At 38.8% G+C, this 21,512-nt stretch overlaps 1 protein-coding gene across 5 annotated transcripts in view; it reads left to right on the forward strand.

The window, feature by feature from the left end:
• The window catches only part of ndst2a (N-deacetylase/N-sulfotransferase (heparan glucosaminyl) 2a), a 135,372-nt gene that overhangs the window by 92,653 nt on the left and 21,207 nt on the right, over positions 1-21,512 (forward strand). For all 5 annotated transcript variants that reach the window (XR_009437530.1, XM_059566513.1, XM_059566512.1 and 2 more), the window contains one exon: positions 7,609-7,704. The gene's annotated coding sequence lies outside the window, so the exon portion shown is untranslated. The remainder of the gene's footprint in view (positions 1-7,608; positions 7,705-21,512) is intronic.

The following is a 21,512-nucleotide window of genomic DNA, read 5'->3' on the forward strand; positions in this document are numbered from 1 at the left end:
ATGTCCGCACCCTCCGCGTGGCACTGTTCTCACCCGTGCAGACCACAAATTTGAAGCAGCGCTTTGGCTTATAAAATGTCACTGGGAGTGCAGCATCTTAAAAGGGAATATCGATTTTTACATCGCTCCTCCCTCCACTCATTTTTTTTTTTTTTGTAAATTATGCCCATGATTCTGAGCTTTGACACAGCAGCACAGCCCTCCACAATCTTTAATATGATCATAATCATCTAATCTTCACCCTGTCATTGCACATGGAAGTCAGCGTTGTACCGCGCTCTCATGATTTCATTGCCGGAGCGATGACTACCATCCATCCATACGCTATTACACACACCAGCCTGTCACACACACACTCACAGCTGCTGGCATGAAGGTGCAGTGATGGAGAAATGAGAGCTGGGTCTCTTTAAAAGGTCATTTTGTGTGCTTTTGCATGTTCAAACTGGCAGTCAGTGGAAAACTGCATGATGGGGGGGTTTGTCCCGTTCCCGCCTAATGATTCAGAACTATTACAGGCTGACATAAGTGTCTTCATTGCAGTCAAACACTCTGTTAGCACTTGCATGAACTATAGACTCTGTTCTGTCACACTGAGAAGGGAGGACACTGTGTAGGGGTTGGTTATGGCTAAGAATGTGTAGATGGATGGATGAATCAGACTGTGTCTAGAATGGTGTACTAGTGTGCTGCATATGGCACGGTTTACACATTTACTTTTAATATGTTTATCACATAAGCTTATTGCATACCCTTGAATAATTTAGTAAATTTGTGTCCTGTTATGTTTATATGCTTATTTATTTAATTTTGTTTAATATGTTTATTTGTGAATTAATTAGGGATGTCCAGATTCGATCGGAATCGGACGTTACCTCCCGATCAGGACTCGGATATATATATATTCTCATTAATTTTTAACACATCTTTTGTTATGCGGTGGCACAGAGTTAGACCCTTTTGACTCCACACAGAAACAGCAACGCGTGCGGCATGACATCACTTTGTTTTCAAGAGCTGGTGTGAATAAATATAGATTCAAACTCAAAGAGACATGATAGTTTGCGCATGACCTGATATTTCATTCGGACCCAGGATACAGCAAGATGAACATCACAGAGCGCTAAACTCTCATGCAGTGCGTGTTTCATTCATACTCGAAGCCGGAGCGCGCTGTCGCGCTGATATCAGGAAATTCCTAATATGGACAAAAGCGTCCAGCTATGCTGTGGTGCTCACAGGAAAACAGAAACTTATGCAAAAACGAAGACATTAATATACGATCACGACAATAAATTGTTCTTCAAGTCATCTCCAGCAGGTGATAAATAAAGTATGAACAATGCAGTGCTGATTGACATATTATTTATTACAGTATAGAAACTATTCTGCATTATTATGTGATAAACAGTGTTTGTAGTATATAAACAAATCATTATTATTTGTTATTGTCCAGCATTTATAGATTTCTCAGCCAATTAAAAGCTAGAAATTAGAGAAAAAATAAAGTTGCCTATACTACCAGTCAGAAGTTTTTGAACCGTAAGCTTAAGTTTTTTTTTTTAAGAAGTCCCTTCTATTCACCAAGCCTGCATTTATTTGATCCAAAGTACAGCAAAACAGTAAGATTTTGAAATAGTTTTACTAGCCTATTTAAAATAGCTGTTTTATATTTGAATATATTTCAAAATGTAATTTATTGAAGATCCTGGATCTGTTTTTTCGCTCTTCTTTATTCTTTTTTTATGTATTATAGAAGTATCGGATCGGGACTCGGTATCGGCAGATACTCAAAATCAAATGACTCGGACTCGAGGACAAAAAAACCTGATCGGGACATCCCTAGAATTAGTTACATTTGGGGTTAAAATGTCTTAAACACTAAGCATTCAGTCAAAATTGTTAAATCACAGTAGATATTGTATCTTGAAACTAGAGATGTTCCGATACCCTTTTTCTCTTCCCGATACCAATTCCGATACCTGGGCTCAGGGTATCGCCCAATACCGAGTACTGATCCGATACCTGGGTGTGTATCTGTATATACAGCTGTATATACTACTAGCCCTGTGTAAATTGCTAGAATTATTTTATGGTGTGCTTCAGACTTATCCCTTAATAAAATATGAACAAATACACGGTGAACTACTTTATTTATTACAGTATTTTTATTATCTGACATGAATTTGACAGTAATATTATTTATTTTCTTAAGTGAAAAAGAACTTCAAATGCAGCCAAAAATCTAACACCGCAAACTAAAAAAGGTATTTTAGTTTTACAATATAACTGTATAAAAAACTGCAACAAATAAGTCTAGGAATATAAACAATGATATATTAATCAGATAATCTCAAGTAAAAAAAAAAAGTAAAAAACAAGCAACCGTCTAGGCATAATTATTATTATTAATAGAGACGTATTATTATTACTACATAGACATAGCTAAATCTACTGTAGGCTACAACAGTAGCTTAATATATTGTCAATTTACTCACGTTAAACTGAACATTTATTTTGATGGGTTGCCATGAAGATCTTTGAGTGTCTGTGTTTATGATATGACAGTTTCTCAAACTGAAAACGGTAAGTGACGGTTTATGCGTTCGTGTCCTCACATAGTGACACACGGCAGAGACTACAAAACAGCGAGCTCCCGCGCATCTGTGCCTGTCACCCAGTGAGATGTAGAATTTGCAGGAGCAATATTTAAATAGTATTTTGCAGTTTAATATTCACAGACACTAGAATCTTGAATCTTATATTCGGCTACAGTCTGGAGCCCTGCGTTTAGACTAACACAGAAGCGACTGAACGCAGCTGCGGGTACCGAATACACTCAGGATTCGGTAACTTACTACAGGTACTACAAAGACGCTGGTATCATCACATTTTTAAATTTTCAGCACCGACTTGGTAGTGAAGTGGCAGTACTTGTGGCATCCCTAGTTGCCGTTTTACTGTCTGGTTGGTCCAGTCTGAAATACTGCTAAACAGCAGACAGTTTAGAATGCGATGAGCGATCCAGTCATATATAGATCAGTGTTGCTAACACGTTTTCATTTCTTCTTCGCTGCTCTAAACAGGGGTTTGCTTGTGGCAACACAGCACAACTTCCTGTGTTTGCAATGCATTCTGAGCAGCAAAGAAGAACCGTGCAGCGGTTAGGCAAAGCTAGCGGTTGTAACTAGGTCTTGTTTAAGAAAATGGTATCGGATCGGTATATGGGTTCATGTACTCGCCAATGCCGATGCCAGAATTTGTTGTGGTATCGTTGATATTTCCGATACTAGTATCAGAATCAGAACAACTCTACTTGAAACCTGCCAAGAACATGTCTAAATCATATTTCACTCTTAAAACAAATTATATTATATTTTATTATTATTTTTATTTTTGGCAATTAAATATTAAAACTTTCCCCAAATTCCCATTATCGAAATAAATGTTGCTAAATTTATCAGCTTTCTTTACACAAACGGGGAGGTATAATTTTATGAAATTTCTAGGGCTGCAACTAACGATTATTTTGATAATCGATTAATCTGTCGATTATTTTTACGATTAATCGATTAATCGGTTTATGTACTTATATTTTAGTTTTTTCCATTTTTTCCCCAAGTAAATTATTAATAAATGGTCTTTATCCTTCAGCATAGATTTTTAAGAGATTTTAACCATTTTGCACTGTTATATCCTAATCAAAAATATACCTGGAGTTGTTTTATTGTGTTAGTAATCCTTTGTCGAACTCTTCTGCAATCAGAACACTGACCCATACTCTAGCAAATTTCACAAGGAGATTTCAAATAATGTTTTCACCATGGCAGTCCTTAGAGCTCCTAAAGTAGTTTAACATCCCGAACGAAGCTTATTAAGGAACCTTTTAGAACATATTTTCACTAAGAATAAGGATAAAACAGAATAAAATTGCAGTGCATTGTATTTTATTATTTACTGGGAAACAGCTTTATAGCTTTTGCTGAGAAATTGTAAACAATCCTTCGAATAAAGTGCCAGTGGCATGAAACCTGAATGGAACTCACAATTAAAAGTAAAATCCATCAGAAGGTTGTCCAGAAAAAAAAATTGGACAGTCACACACAAAAAACCTGCTGTGTGAAAAAGCAGTGAATACTTAGAAAAAAAAGTGCATTTCAAATATCTTTAAACATTTACCTCTGTCATTCAGTCATAATTAGGCTGCACGACTGAATTTTGAACTGGTAAACTACAAACTGATCACAGAACATGTTTGTAAAGCTTTTAATGTTAACTGTTAAAAAGCAATGTTATCAGCTTTTACGACTAAACATTTGCAAACAACATTGTACTGGAGAATCTGCACAAATGAAAGTCTTAGGGGCCGTTCACAAATCGCGCCTAAAAACGCGGGGAAAACGCTAGGCGCGCCGCTTTCTCCTTCTTTCCAAAGCGCTCGCGCAGAAGCGCCCCTGAGGCATCTGCCTTTGATAAGCAACCATGACGTGCTCTCTCCTTGAAGACGCGGAAATTTCAGCAAAGGATAAATGGATTTGCAGCTCAAAAAATCGCTTGCAGTAGCTCTGCTACTAAATTTATTTCAAAGTGGAAATCCATATACAACTATGATCAGCTGTTCCTTTCATCTTGACTGAGCTTTTAACGTTGTTACGGGAAAGGATGAAGCTGATTGGTTAGTTCTTGTCACATGACCCGCGATGCGCTTGCAGCATTCTGAAAAGTTGAGATGTTTTTAACTCGATGCGGTGCGGTGTTGGAAATAACGAACTTGAGCGCGCAAAAGACGCGATATGTGAACGTCCCCTTAAATAGTTCAGTAGTGCAGAGTTTACAGGTCACTCTTCTTTTTTGAAGGCTCAAAGTAAAGTTCTCGCACATCCCGCTAAATGCTGCAGAGACGCTGTTCGGGAAGCACGTGACATAAACGAGGCCAGCTATTGGCTATTCGCTACTTCTCCTGCTGTACTGGCTGAGTAAAACCTCCGGTGGCTCATTACTGCCACACTTTGGTCACCGCAGATTTGAAATATGCACGAAATGAGCCGTTTACGGCAAATAAAAGTTATTTAGCAACGAATCGATGACTAAATTAGTTGACAACTATTTTAATAATCGATTTTTATCGATTAAATCGATTCGTTGTTTCAGCTCTAGAAATTTCCATTCATACTGTAATACACTGCCGAAATGCTGAGTGGTGCATCAGTATGATAATTGGTATACAATGTTGAAATTAAATAAATAAATGGGGACATGTAGTCAGGGTTGAGCTGGGAGATTGCTCACTGTTGCTACTGGGAATCCTCCAGCGCTGATAGCCATGCTTTGTTTAGTTTCTTTATCAATATTGAATTAGTCAGTGGAGGGTGGAACTTGGTTCTCGCTGGGACTTTGACACTGTGCAGAGGTTGCTTTGTGTCTGTGTGGAGGACAGATGGGATGAGTGCTGTTTAACTATACATGTTGTTATTTTTTTAATTGTTGCCTTAAATGATGTTGTATTTTTTGGTTGGATCAATGATGTCCCTCTTTAACCTCAAGTTGTTGATAGTCCATGTTAGGAATGTGTAGAACTATAAATTTAATTCAAATCAACTAGTCATTGGGTTATCTGAATGCCTTGTTGACTAATCCGGTCTGGGTTTAGGTTTGCCTGATCTCGGACTCATTTTTTAGTGGGGGCATTTGCGAACAACAGCTAAATTCAGGGGCCCAGGACACATGGGTCTTGAGTTGCATTTAAAAATCGGACTATTTTGAACTTCTACAGCGCTTTGTCTTGGGACACTCAAACAACATGAGATGCAACACAGCGACTAAAGACATTTATGACTGAAGTCATGGTGCTTTAAAGAGGTTGAATTAAAAAATGCAACACTTTCTGAGAAGGTTTTGCACTCCAACAATACAGCACACTTGTTAGAATGCTAATTGAAATATTGACACTAAATATATCACAAAGAAAAATCTAAATAAACTAGTTGTTAGACGATTAGGCAACATTGTGACCCATCTCTACTCCCATGTGCAGGCCTGTTGTTAGTTGACATCCTGGTTAAGGTTTCCTCTGTTGGTCCTCTGAGAGATCTTCGGCGTCTTTCTGAGATCCATTAAACATTAAACTCTCAATCTGCATCAGCAAGAACAAAGGCTCCTTCCTGTGTACTTCCTCTGTTGTCTTTACTACCCGCCCTTCTCTCGCTCTCTCCACGTGTCCTTGTTTTCTCTCTCGCCCTCCTGTTGTGCATTGCCAGCCAAAGAATAGAGCTCCAGCACAAATACACTCACAGATAGCAGATGCATGCTGGTTGTTGTGAAGATCACCATGAGGTCTCTGTTTCTGGAAGCCTGATCTTAAGTACTGTATGCATTACTTCTTGGGTTCAGCGTATGATGGAGACAAGTGTGTCACTTAGCACTTGCTGTTTTTATGTGTGTTTATGGGTCAGGATGGTTGACTAGTTACCAGCTAACAACCAACTAGATGATTAGGGCAAGATTGTTTTTATGCTTTTGAAACAAAGATTTGGGATTTGCAACATCTCTGAACGTTTTAGTATGCTGCACTTTTACTGTTTCCGATTGTCCTTAAAGCACCGTTTCCACAGCCATCAAAGCACCGCTTATATACAAATTCACCACCTTCAACAGATTTTAAATGATCTCTTTCAGGCCACAGGTTTTGTGGAGAGATTAAAGGACAGTAATTTTATAGCCGATTCTTTATGGTGTGGCACTTGTTCTCAGGTGTGTGTCAGAACACATTTTATACCAAAACCAAATGGGAAAAAAAATTGAATATTTTTTTTTTCATTAAGAAAATTCAGTCTGTCTGTTTTTTATTATCATTAATATATTCATATTCATACTGTATTACAGCTTGCAACTGTCTATCTTTTTAGAATTATACTTAAATTAAAAATAAAGTATAAGTATTTATATAATATATGTTGTGCACCCACAGTATGTATCTAATATTTGAGTTTATTTTTATTTTTTAATGCAGAGTTCATTTATTCCCTACAAATTGAAGAACATGATGTTTTAGGAAATTAATAGTTTTGTAAAATGTAAGGTTAGAGTTATTCAGCCTACAAGTGCTGTGCTTAGCATCCATAAATCCCAAAGAAATTCATCTGAGTCTGGTGGACATGGCAGTCTGTTTTATGCATGACTTGTCTAGTACAGACTTGTCAAGTAGCCATTCAGGCAGTCCACCGACTAGTTGATTTAAAATAGGAATGCACATGTCTCATCCACTATTTGCCTTTAGCTAGCTTTAATATCTGAGATCAAATCACCCATTAGAGTCATTAAAAGACTTTACCTTCACCTCTTTTTATAGGTGATATTTCCCTGGATCTGTCTCATGTCTGTAAGCGTGACGGACTGTAAATGTATTTACGTGGTTTGTCAATACATGTACATCAACGCACACAAAGCCCTTCAGTGATGTTCAGATCATAATCTAGGAGAAGAGTGGACCGTCCGAGATCGAGACACCTCACAAATGAGAGAGTGCAAATATTGACTGCAAAAGTGACGCAACTGCACAGGAGTCATCTATCAAACTCTCACCGCATGTCCTCTCTGTCCTCATTACAGGTGTCTGAACACATGCTGAGATTCACACACTTCCACCCAGGACAAGTCAGCTAATGCACTGACTTGATTTATAAAGACCAGCTGCAGCTACAAGACGTAAGTGTTGTTTTTGTTGCTTGTTTTTTGAACTGATCATTAAAAAATTCCTGAATTTGTCAGTCAGCTATTTGTAATTGGCCTCATTTGATTTATTAATGCATTCATTTATTCATTCATTGTTTCATTCATTAATTATTTAATTATTTCACTGTTTCATTCATTAACAATACTCATGATTCTATATAATGAGAATTTGGTTTTCTGTTATGTATTGAGCATTGTTGTAAATTCTGCTGATAAAATGTCAGATGGTAAAATTATGTAGATGACTATTATTAAATAGGTATTGCATGATCATTTGTTAAATGTGAAGTTTAAAATTAAGTCAATGTTTTGAAAATGATAAATAAATCACCATATGGAATTTTAAGATGACAAATTAAATTATAAAATAATTTCCAGGTATTTTTCTTTTCTTTTTATGTTGTTCTTGTTTTGTGATTGTGCCAGTAAAAATATCAACCGTGCAAGTATAAATCTTTTTTCTTTTGTGCCATTGTTTCACCATTATCTCAATCCTGGAACTTAAGCTGATTGTTCTCTTATTATGCACTACATATCGAATGCAGAAGTAATAGTCTGAACCTTGTACATCACTCATTTTTATCAAATTTGTCATCATTACTCATTAGCCCCCCATATGAAAACAATCTTCGCCTCTCACATCTGAGTGCTTGTCAGCATGGTAACACAGTTTTAATTCCAGTACAGTGAATAAAACTCACTCAAGTGTTTTCTGTCAGTCCTGCAGAGCTTCTCGGAGGGCTCAGAAAGTCACATTTCACTTTGAATGCACTTAGTATATGCGCGCGTTTTTCAATTGTGTATTGAGTCTTAGTGCACTTCTTGAGCTGGTCAAATATAAATGTAATTGACCTCACAGCCATGAGGAGCTTTTATGTGTCTCCCTCAAGCGAATGCTGCTCAAAGCACATGCACACTTCCAGGGCAGGTTATGGGCCAGGCCTCCTTAGAGAACACAAGCTCTCTAGATCTTTGTCATCTTCTTGAACATGGCTGTTGGTGTGAATATGCACCTGGGTTCCTGTTAACACTCACCTATGTAGATGCTGGAGTCTACATTTTATAATAGACATGAGTACAGGCAGATTATCTGATACCTGTCTAAAACTATCTTGATTTGATATTGTTTGCTCAGCTGAGATTGCATCAGTGTGCATATTTGTCGACCTTTGTCATCATCTGCCTCTCTGTTCCTAGTTCTCATTTAATCTGCTTAATTTTTTGAATGTATCACTGACAGCTTGTGGGTATTAACTCTGGATCTCAGATAATGAGAATGACTTGGCACAGTAAAAAAGACTTTAAGTAACTGTGTGAAAAGACACTGAGAGCTTCAGAGAGTCTTATACTTACTAGCTCTTTGTATATACTGTGAGTAATGCCAATAACCCATCCATTGCATGGGGTATAAAAGAATTGATTGAAGCTGAATGGCATTGATTGGAGAGCTGGCAGAGAGAGATGAGAGCATTGCTGTATAGAATCAGGTGTATTGTGCAACGGGCGCTCAATGTGCTCCTCGTCCCTCTCTGAACTCTGCTCAAACAGAATGTGAGCTGAATTGCTGAGCGCAGCTCTGTCACGGTAATGACATGGGCCGTTGTGATCGATGACTCTCTTAGTCAATTGGAGAGCTGTCATTTTTTCCCCCCTTCCCTGGCGCTGATTTGATTTAAGCTTAGACTGTAGAAAATGAGTCTCGGAATGAGAGGAGTATTGTTTCATTGTGATGTACAGCTGGGGGAAAATAGATATATGTTCTGACTAAATACAGTCTTCATTTAAATTATGTGATCTGATATTGATTCTTAATGTCCCCAGATGCCTTTTTACAGTTAATACCTAAAATGTTTTTTAAATTGATTTGATCGTATTTTGAATCTAAAAATAAGTAGGCACATTTTAGTAATGAATCAGAATGGGTATTATTGCTTACCGTCTTTCGTCGGTTAACTGTTGGTGAGTAACTCTATGCAGTGACACTTCTGTCATTAATTACTCACCCTCGTCACCCTCAAGACCTTCCTTCACCTTAAGAACACAAATTGATATATTTTTTATGAAATCCAAGAGATTTCTGACCCTGCATAGACAGCAACGCAACTACCACGTTCAAATTCCAAAATTGTCATCGTTAAAATAGTCACTGTGACATCAGTGGTTCAACTTTAATTTTATGAAGCTGCTAGAATACTTTTTTTGTACACAAAGAAACCAAAATAATGACTTTATTCAACAGTTCCTTCTCTTCCTTGTCAGTCTTCGACGCACTCTTGTGAACGCGTGTCGAAGACTGACACGGAAGATCAATTAAGTTTGAACCACTGATGTCATATGGACTATTTTAATAATGTCCTTACTCCCTTTCTGGGCCTTGAACATGGTACGACCCTTGCTGTTTATGTAGGGTCACAAAGCTCTCAGATTTCATCAAAAATATCTTAATTTGTGTTCTGAAGATGAACGAAGGTCTTACAGATTTGGAACAACGTGGGTGAGTAATTAATGACAGAATTTTCATTTTTGGGTGAACTATCCCTTTAGTACTCAAACTGCATCAATAAAACTGACAAGTAGCCTATGTAGTCTAGAACATTGTCTATTTAAAGGGTCACATTGCTGAAAAAAGAAAATGTATTACTTCATTTAATTTGATTATAGACTTCTGTACCTCTAATTTAAGTCCATATAAAAGCCTGAAAAATGATTCATATGAATTTCTTTCATCATCTTTTTTTTATGAACTTTGTTCACTTTGCATTTTGTTGGAATGAGTTTTCAATAGAGGAACAAAAATATCTCCGGTTTCATTAAAATCTTTATTCGTGTTTCAAAGATGAACAAATATCTTACGGGTGTGAGGATGAGTAATAGTTGCCCTTTTTTTCACCATTAAAAAATACAGTTGCAGGAAAAATTATGTGACGACACACCTACAAGCTCATCTCATTGTTTGGACTCCAGGTCAGCTGACTCCAATTAGCTTTCGGAAAAGTCATAAGCCTAGATATTCACATACTGTAGTGTATTTTTCCACCCAGCCCTGTGAATGTGTACACAGTATGCTTTATTAAATCAGTTTATACAGACTGTTTTTTAATTATTTAATTGAAGATCAGATTAAAGTTGATGACCAGTTTATGCAGAAATACCCCTGAGCTCCATCTGCATATCCCTACTGTAGAGATGCTCATAGAAATTCCTTATAAACATGCTCTGTGTGTTTATGTAGTGATCTTGCTGATGGTGTTGTCTGTGTGTGGGTGTACAGATATGTGTGAATGCAGACATCCTATTGCGAGTGGGCATGTTAGTGTACTTGAATGATTGTTATAATTCTGTGACCTCTGTATTCTGAGTGTTTAAGAGAGAGAGAGAGAGAGTATAAATGCTTCATTGTCCTGCTCTGTGAAGCAGCACAGTGACAATGCTCAACAAAAGCCTACTCCTCTGTGTGTGTGTGTGTGTGTGTGTGGTCCCAGTAGTACCATCAGCTCAGCCAGGAAGAGAACCGTGGCCCCTGAACCTTGCCCCCCCGTCTCCTCTCCTGTCCTCCATCCTGCTCTGTGCCAATTAAGTGAGCACCTTACCAACTCGGAGTACCTCCAGGGACACCCTCCTCACCTAGATGTTGACACCCAGCGTGAAGGAGAGACATTACTTCATATTGAGGGCTCGGTCGGCAAGATGATGCTCTAAAGGTTCATTAAAAGTTTTGATTTGTCTAATTCAGACCTCCCTGTAAGGAAAGATTCATTATTCAGAGTGGTCTTGCATACACATCCCCTCAATTGTACAATGCTGTCTGCCTGTATTTGTGCGGTGGAGACTGAGTTTAAAGGCAAGTTTGTGCTTGTGGGGTCCTCCAGGACTTTTGTGTTGCACGGTGGGATTGATCATGGCATGAATGGAGGATACTGGCAAGCTTCTTCCTCAGACAGATACAAAGTGAAAAGATAACTGCAGAGAGGTTGTGCCAAAGAAATTTTAATTGGAGCAAAGAGGCATTCCGGTTTTTGTTGTGGATGTGGGAGGGTCCTAAACCCTGGGCCAGGAAAACAGAATGACAATGCGGAGTAGAGAAAGTAAGTAAGGTCACTCAGATACACACATACACCCCCCTTTGCTTTTTCTCACGCCTACTCACACAAATGAAAAGTTCATGGAGCCAGCGTTTGTCGCTGATTGGCCAACTGTGATAGCATGGCTTTGTGTTGAAGCCAAAGGGAGCTGTGAGTTTAAAACCACATTTTTTTGTTGCACTGTATAACTGAAGCACCTTGGGTAGAGGATGTGGGCGGTTTGTGGATGTGTAACTTGACAGCAAGTGTGGATCTATTGTCAGTTGTCATTTTTGCCTCTCTCAATGTCTTTGCACAGTGTGACCAATTAGAAAGCTCTAAATACCCATGTCACAATGACACTTGTGACAGGAGCAGGCCGTGATTGGCCACTGTGACATCTTGCTCCGAATATATCGATTTTTAGCCTTCTCTTCTCCCTCTGTATACCTAACACACACACATACTCTGAGACACACACATCTCGTCACAGTCTCTGCTTTCTGTCTTTACACAGCAGCAGTTGCCGGGCCTGTCTGGAGTGTTAAATTTGGTTTTCATATGCATACGTTATGTGAATGGATTATTGCATGCATTATAAAAGAGAGTGACTGCATTGTATAACCAAGAAAACAACTTCATCTCATTTTAAAAGAGAATTTAATTAGTACGTCTTGTATGACAACTAGGGGTGTGCACGGATAGTCGAACATTCGAATATTCGTTCTGCTCTAATTATTCGATAAATAAAAATGATATTCGAATTTTGAAAAAAAAAAAAAAAAACAAGTTCACAATAAAACCTAATTTGGTCACTTTCTGTGATTCTCCACAGCATATTTGGAGATGTATGCAAGCAAAAAATAATTTATGAATGAATAAGGGGCCATTCACATATTCTCCTTCTCCAAAGCGCTCAGGCAGAAGCGCTGCTGAGGCGTCTGCCGTTGCTAAGCAACAGTGACGGGCTCTCTCCATGATGACGCGGAAATTTCAGCAAAGGATAAATGGATTTGCAGCACAAAAAAATCGCTTGCAGTAGCTCTGCTACTAAATTTATGATCAGCTGTTCCTTCATCTTGGCTGAGCTTTCAACGTTGTTACGGGAAAGAATGAAGCTGAATGTTTAGTTCTTGTCACATGACCTGCGGTGCGCTTGCAGCATTCTGAAAAGTTGAGATGTTTTTAACTCAATGCTTTGCGGACGCGCCTGGAAAAACGGGCGCGTCGCACCGCGTGCGCATCGCGACCGCGTCGCTTCCATTATGAGCGCGCATACCTCCCGCCTACATTGGAAATAACGAACTTGAGCGCACAAAAGACGCGATATGTGAACGGCCCATAAGAACTGCGGTCTTCTACAGTACTTCAAATATGCCGTGGAGAATCACAGAAAGTGACCGAATTCAAGTACATTGTTGCGGCATCTCTCAAGCAACGAATAAACACCGCTAACTTGGAGAATGCAGTGAAAACTTCTCTTCTCGCGTCTGCCTTAGACCCTTGGCACAAACATCTCAGGTTTTCTCAAAGAAAACATGAGAGAAGTAAGAAAAAAAACTTTTTTGAACATTATCACATCATTTCCCTTGATGTGAGTGGTGCGGATGCAGCCGCCAACGATAAAGCGGATGCAATGCCCACTCGTCGGAGAAGGCTGAGCCAGTTTTTCAGCGATGATTACAGAGAGTCCAGCCGAGATGAGTGGGAACAGTTCTTGCTGGAGCCATGTATTCCACCAGATGAGGATCCCATTCAGTGGTGAAACGAAAACACGAAGCGCTTCACAAAACTTATTCGTTTAGCACACCGTTATTTGTGAGTCCTGGCAACGTCTGTGTCGTCAGAGCGCGTTTTCTCCGCAGCCGGCCTTATTGTTAACAGACTAAGAAGCCGACTTTCCCCCGATCATGTTTACATGCCCGTATTTCTTAACAAGAACATGTAAAACAATAGAAAAAAAGCAAAAAAGATTTGCTGACAGTTTAAAAGTTTCAAAGTTAAGTGTAGGCTACGTTCTACAATAGCCTAATCGCTGCAGGCTGCTTTACGTTTTTTCTTTGTTCACTTTTTTTTTCACTTTTTATTTTGCTTTTAATCTGTACTTTTGTTTTATTTATTTAACTATTGTTAAAGGTTTTCAACTACAAAGCACGCTGTGTAGCCTAGTGTTCAAGCTTATTGTGTGTAAGCTTGTTCAAAATGACGGAAACAATAAATGTTGCTGAAAAATAACGTCTGTCTCATTAAACTTAATTTAAATAAACAAATATTCGAATATTCGTTTTTTGTGAGCTCAAATATTCGAATGTGATATTTGCAGAAAACGCCCATCCCTAATGACAACATGCTTTACTCAAGGCTATAGCAAGTTAAAGGAGTGGATTTATTATGTACATATGCATCAGATGAGCCATTGTATCACTGTTTTATTTTCAGTAGCTTGAATATTTTTTTTTTATAAACTATTATAAACCTCAACCATCAAATTGATGAATCTCAAGATACTGGGAAAACTAGCTTTAACCAATCACTTAACAAAAGATGAGGCACCTTTTTGACACATTTGTGCACTTAATATTGGAGTCAATAAAAATCTACCTCATGCATGCATGATCAGGACCAGTTATTGTAGGGATGTATGACGTTGTTACAATCTCAAATTGGAATTAAGAGGGGTTTTTTTCTAGTATTGGTCCTTATTGGATGTTAATGTGTGCATTAGATTATGTTTGCCATCATCTAATGTTACCTTAACTTAGTTACTTTAACTTAAGTTAACCTTTAAATAAACATTTATAAAACATTTAGTACATTATAATATTGTAATTTCTACATTTGTAGCATCTGAAATGGCTGATAAAGTAATTTTTTTGTTGTTGGTTTTTTTAAATATGAGAAAAAGCATTTTAGAATTGGTTATTTATCGGTTATCAAAATAAATAATACTTCTAAAAATGAAAATACAATTTTCAACTAGAGTTTTAATATTGGCAACTTTTCTGACCATTAGTGTCATTTACACTTTAAAAAATGGAGTCCATATAATCATCAATCCCAGCTCTCTTCTTTTTGTGACTGTGTTTGTGCAATGATTTTGTAACCGAAGTAGGAAGGCATTTACTTTATGTGTCAGCTACCAGTAAGACCTCCTGCCAGTGCCACCATGACGATTGTAGGTAAGTGTGCTGCTCCCTTCAGCAGAGCTTCTTCAGGGGCTGCCTTTGATCAGAGCTTCCTCTGAACTCTTTGGCGACCCTGCCTGCTCCCGCTCCAGGAGGACGGCCATTGTTAAGGGACATAGTGCCATCAGCCCTCTACCCCCTGCTGCCTCGTCTGCACCCCGCCAGACATCAGAAAGCATAAATATAGGAGGAAATAGCATCTTACTCTTAGGGCTTTTCAAGATGACTGGTCTCCTCTGCTCTGAGATGTGCTTGGTTAAAAGCCACTTCACTATCATTTGAAGGTTATTCAAGAACTTCTAGAAGTTTCTGACTGGAAGTGGGAAGAGAAGAGCTTCTTTTGAATGTGTTTTGATGCCACTGTTTCACTTCATACTAGACAGAAGAGTTTCTGGGAAAGACAACAGCATGCCTTTCGCTTTTATTTTTGGCAAGTACATTTTGGAAATGGGAAGTAAAAAAAGTTATCTTTGCATAACAGACCAGACGTTAAGTTAAATAACAATCTGAGAGTTAATGGTACATGCCAACAACAGCAATTATGTTGCTGCCAGGATGCATTTCTTTGAGCAACAAGGTGAGGTGCATTCGCTAGTTTGTTCAATAGATTGTGGCAAATTTTCTTGCTGCTTAAACTCATTACACTTTTTTTCACCAAAATCTACTTTGCAAGTATACTGCATAGTGTTATTGCAGTACACATTACTCGTATTAGAATGCTAATTAGGCCAAACTGTCTGAATGATAGAGCATTTAGTTTATTGAAGGAGTGTTTGGGCAGGTTCTCTGTATATAAGAAGTATATAACACATGCATATATAAAACTGCTCTGCTTGACTTGGTCCTGAAAACCATCTTCACAATACAAGTTCTCTGAAGTATGACAGCCTGTAAATGGAATTTTGGACCCCTGTAGTAAATGTCTTTCTGTGTCCCACATTGACCTCCAACTGGCCAGGAGTGGCTGATAGGAGAGAAGATGTGTGTAGGTTCTGTGTAAGAGCAGGAGAGGTCACGGTCTACATCTGCAATCTCTCTGTCCTAGATCTGCCACCAGGCCTGTGCTCACAGGTCAAAACTCAGGACGGGGTTCCTTTCCCTCATGTATAACACGCTGTACTCCAAATACCTGTGCTGTCTAAATGCATGTAATCGCTGAACGAATCATGCATGGCAGAAATACCACACACACTTAATCTTTCCATAATTATTTAGTAGGTTTTCTCATAGTATATGCACTTAATACCCAGTTTATACAAGTACATATTAGTACAATTATGATTGATTTGATTGATTGATTGATTGATTGATTGATTGACGATTGACGCTCTATAAATCCCAAAGGAAATTCAAGGCATCCAATTAGGAGTTTGAAGCATTTATGACATTGCAGATCTGGCCAATTTGTGACATTGATGAAGTGACAAGGCCAGGTGTTCTTGCTTCCATTGAAGCACAAGATGCTCATTTAAAAAATTCAATTAGAAATACCATGATGCATGTATTAATAATTGACACACTATCAGGCTGCAACCTTTTAAAACATCTTAATAAATGTATTGAGCTATATTGAGCTCTGTAGCTGTTAGTTATTAGTCTGAAATAGACTATTCAATCATGCCTGTGACATGTTCAACCTTGACCTTGCCACTCTTCTGGTTTGATGAAGACCCAAGCTTTGGCCAGCACTTTCAGAGCTCTGTGTTCCCATATGAGAGGCAGTCAAGACAGAGTTAAATTCTGTAAACAGTTCTAAACTCTCTCTCTGTCCTCCTACGCTCATTCTTCACTTCCTAATGATGCTGCACAGCTCGGCCAATCACTCTCTCCCAGTCTCTATCGTATTTTCTTAGTTAAATCCCCTTTACACCAAGAATGATAGCTATAAAGAGCTATAATGTGTGCTGCTGTTATCCCATCTGTAGCTATAAATGCTTGAGCTATTTAAAGCAGATTAGATTCTGATTGGCTGTCAATGTTTTTATAGTTCATCAGCTGAACAAAAAACATTCTTAAAGTGATTCCAGCAATATTGTTCCTGTCTTTATCAGTATAGTTGTGCTGTTCTTTTAAATTCAAAAATATTTTTTACTCCACAATCATTTCTCATTTTATTCATGTCTTTGGTTTTTGAACGGCATTTTGTCCATGACAGAATCAGTCTTTTAAGCGCGTTCAAACTAATAGGAATTTGCAGTGACCAGGAGATCGTGAGACATTAGATTTTAATAGGAGTTTTAGATTTTGCCATCTTGACACCATTGGTTTTCGCATCCGATTAGGAATGCCTACTAGTACCCATCTGTACAGCCACCAGACATTAAATGGCGATCACACCATACAGGAACTTCTCTTGAGTCTTTTGAGATTAGGAAGAGCTGGGGGTCATCCAGCGGACGGGATAAGCCAGACAGGTGGTCAGATTCCTCTATTCCGCCTTCAGAGCTGGCACGTGTCCCCCATCCCACACACGCACACACGGTGGGTGGCCGGCTTTGCTCGCCTCTGCAGCATGCTGGAGCTGGAAGTTTTTTTTTTTCTCTCTCTAAACAGCCATGTGTGGTGCTGCGGGGTGGGAACAACATGATCTTGAGGTAAAAGGCGCTCAGGCGTCCCCACAGCCTCTCCTGAGCTTGATCCTAGTCACTGCAGTTTTCCTGCTTTCTCAGCTGGACCAGGCCCCACCCCTCTGAATATCTCCAAACCAAAATCTTGGCCAACAGAAATATCCTTGCCATTACCAGCCCAGTCACAACACAGTTAGCATGTGGCAACTAAACCTGTGCATTCTCTTTCACTCACTCACATACTCTGACATCGATCACACACACTTCTGCATCATGGCGACGCTCCAGAGCTTAGATTAGCAGGGATGATAGGCATGACATTCTCACCGACAATGTAAATATTTTGACATGGCCTTCCTGATGCCAGTGGGCACATCGTGGCTGCCACCTGCGAGAGAATGAGGGAGAGGTGTGTCTGACTGACTGCCTACTGCAGCACACTCTCATGAGGAGTAGACCTTCTAATGAGGTGCCATTTTTAATCGTTAAATATTTATTCTGCGTTAATGAGAGATTAGCCCTCAATATATTTTAGCGTGGGAATCTCATAATAGACGTCCTTTTTTTATACTCTTCTTCTCTCTTGGTAATGAAACGTTTTATCTGCTTCCCTCCAGCCATTACAACATTGCAATGCTTGTTGTCATTCCTAACAAGATCTGGGCTCTCAAAGTTGTTTGATGTTAATTTAACAAAGAGCATCAGTAAGTGTTGATGAGTGGGATTATTCTGGTCATACTTTGAGTCCTGAATGTCATATGTGTGAGGCCTCTCATAGGGAGTTGTTTCCTCAGCTGTCACGAGGCTAGTGCGGCATTCAGAATTGAATTAATATGGCCTTTCAAATTCCAATTCAGTTCTTGATTTTGAATAGAGTATGCAGAGTTGTTTTTAGAAGGCAAATAGGTAAAAGTAAAGACAGTTGAAATTCAGAAGGGATTTTTAAAATATGTATTTTTAACTAGAAATGCAAGGTTTGTCAGGACATGCTTTCAGTGTTACCTTGAGTGATGGAAAAAAATTCAAGAATTTTAAGAGTCTACGAGTTTGAAGGTTTTTATAAGGTTTTCATTTCTTTAACTGACCTTACAACTGATAAATAACCATCTGTTTGGTAAATTCCCAACATTATGGTAAAAAAATTTTGCTTTGCTACATGTAATTTGGATACTAGTTATCCAGAGAGGCTAGTGGATGGAGTTCCATTCCTTCAGTTCCTAAAACCAGCCAATAATCATGAACATCTAAAAATGCAAAGGATTGTTCAACTCTAAATATTTTGGGGAAAAGAAATGGTAGAAAACAGTTTGATGGATGTTTTTAGAAAGAGGAATAATAGATTTAAAAAGTGCTTGTCATTCTTGACATTGTCCTACCTCATTAATACAAATACTATGTTAAATGTGCATATTCCTTTAAGAAAAAAAAGGGGAAAAAATAATTTACCCATTAGCATCTGCAGAAAGCATCAGTTACAGATTTTTCTTTTGTGTTAATGTTAATATTTTTATCAACTGTTTGACTTCTTGGGTACATATCCCCTATTTTTATTTCTTCTTTTTTTCATGATCTACATTTATGTCTAGTGTCGCATCATAAAAGTCTGATATGAAAGCTTGTGCTTTCGGTTTTGTTTGCTCGATGATAAACTGCATCTAAAGTAATTTTTCAGAAATCATCAGGTACATCACAGAGGCTTGCAAAGTCATTTTGTTTGACAAATATAGACAGAGTACCCGCCCTTGAAAAGAGGTGGGCATGGTTAAGTAATCGCTTTCATGAGGTCAGTGCTGATTTTATTCACCACACTGGCTGTCACCATACACCATACATTTCAACATCTTAACATGGCAGCTCTCATAAAAACTTGAAGACTTCCAATCTAAGCGTGTCCCAGCTGTGTTGGTTATTTAGTCTCTTTGTCCTCTCCAGTTAAGTCTGGCTCGCTAATTGCTGTCCTGTAATCCCACAATTAACAGAGCCTGTGCTGCAAGCGTTATCAGGAGATCAGCAGCGGCCAGAAATGGTGAACCCTGCTGGAGCTCTTCAGCATGCAGCTCACATCAGTAAACCAGCTTAGTTTGGGTAATTCCTTTTCAGTCACTCAAAATACATTCAGTTTTTGCACTATTTTCAGAGAGATGGAGAGAGAGAGAAGCCGGGGTTCTCAAAAGCCAAACAAGCAATGGTTTATCAGCACCGCTGCCCTCATTCTCACGTAGCACTCTGAGAAATGGACGGGTAAAATAAACACTTTAAAGATGTAGTTTAGCCACACTTCACATGCCCAATTGAAGTCTGAATGGGATTAGAAGCAGCAAAGCACTCTTATCTCTGTCCACACTAAAAGAAATGCAAAGATTTTGATAGACAGAGTTAGCCCCCCCCCCCCCCCCCCTTTTTTTCTTTTTTTTATGATTTCCGTTTTTTCCCTCTCAGCTGAGATTAAAAATGTGAGGAAGAAGACAAATGGTGGGGGGAGTTTTATCCTTTCTTCTTTGGTTTTGTTCTGCCTGTGTTTCATGCACTGGAGTGAGTCTATTTGGTGTGTTATTCATGGTGAATAATCAGAGGGGGGCAGCGGCCTGTGGAATTTGATGGTCAGCATTGTGGTGTTTGGGTAGTGAGGGCTTGACCCTGGGGTTGCTGGGGCAGAGAGGCTGAGGAGAGGGTCCTCTCATGGTCCTCCTTCATCTCTTTGTCCCAGACAATTGTGGTTCAAAGAATGAGCATTGCTGTTGTCACCCTGCAACCGTCTCAAATTCAGGGATTCAGAATTATAGCTCCGATAAATCTCCAGCTATTTGTAAAACATTTCTTTTGATTAAAAATAAGCTGTGCTTTTTTTTTTCAACCATCCCCCACAGCTTGTAAATTCTATAAATAATTTGCATGTTAATGGCCCCACAGGAATGAATCCATCTAAAGATTCTTTTTTGTGTTTTGTTATTGTAGAAGCAGTCTGTATTTTTTCACTTGAAAATTGGATGTAGCAGGTAAGCTGCAGGCTCATTAAATTTCTCCACACATAATAGCAGTTTAAAGTGCTCTTTTTTTTTTTAACTTGGTATTGATTGAAGCAGTCTAGTTTTCTTTCAGGTGTGTGTGTTTGTACAGGCAAGATGCCCATGATGCCTGCACACCTGTGGCTCAAATTCAGTGTGAGCTTGGGCCCTAATGAAATCCCCCTCCTCCACTTTGCCCAGAGACGTTAATTCTCTGCCCATTGTGTGTGGAAGCCCCCTTCTGGTCACTTTGTACACTGCACCATCAATCCTGTAGACTAATTAGGGCCGTTTGCCAAGACAAGCATCGCTATTTGCTCATAGTTGAGGTTAGAGGTTGAAAAAGACCATTAACCACAAGTATTAAAATTAGGTTTGTAAAATGTCCCGCACCATTTGTGCTACAGGAATGAACGAAATCATGTGGTTTGTTGAAAAGAGTTGCACTATAACAAGACTTATTGCATGGTTGTGGCTAATATGTTTGAGTAGACTTACATTTAGGTTGGGACCTTAGGCATATCTAGGGACCAATACATTATAAATACTTGGCGGGCTCTTTTAATATGGGTCATTAATCAACCACCAGAACACCCTAGCAACCACAAAAAAAAGCATCTTACCAATTGTGTAGAACTAGCTTGACAACCATCCACATAACCTTAGCTTAATGGATTTTACTTTGTGAAAATGTAAAAATGTAGTTTGGTATAAAGTGATGTAGATGCATTTACTTTCCAGCTGCTGTTTTGATCGAGTTTGGATCTGATTTCTGTTAGCGGTCAAGATACAAGAGAAAGGCAGATTGAGTTGTTCTGCCGTAATTAAGTTAGAACAGAAAGAAACTGGAGTGATTGAAATCTGAGAGCACCCCTGCCCACATGGCCCACGTGCAAGCCCAGTCAGTATGAATTCGGGGTCAGAGGTCATATTGGTCATGGGTCAGGGAGGCATGGCAGTCTT

This window comes from Carassius carassius, chromosome 14 (genome assembly GCF_963082965.1).
Source record: "Carassius carassius chromosome 14, fCarCar2.1, whole genome shotgun sequence".
NCBI lineage: Eukaryota > Metazoa > Chordata > Actinopteri > Cypriniformes > Cyprinidae > Carassius > Carassius carassius.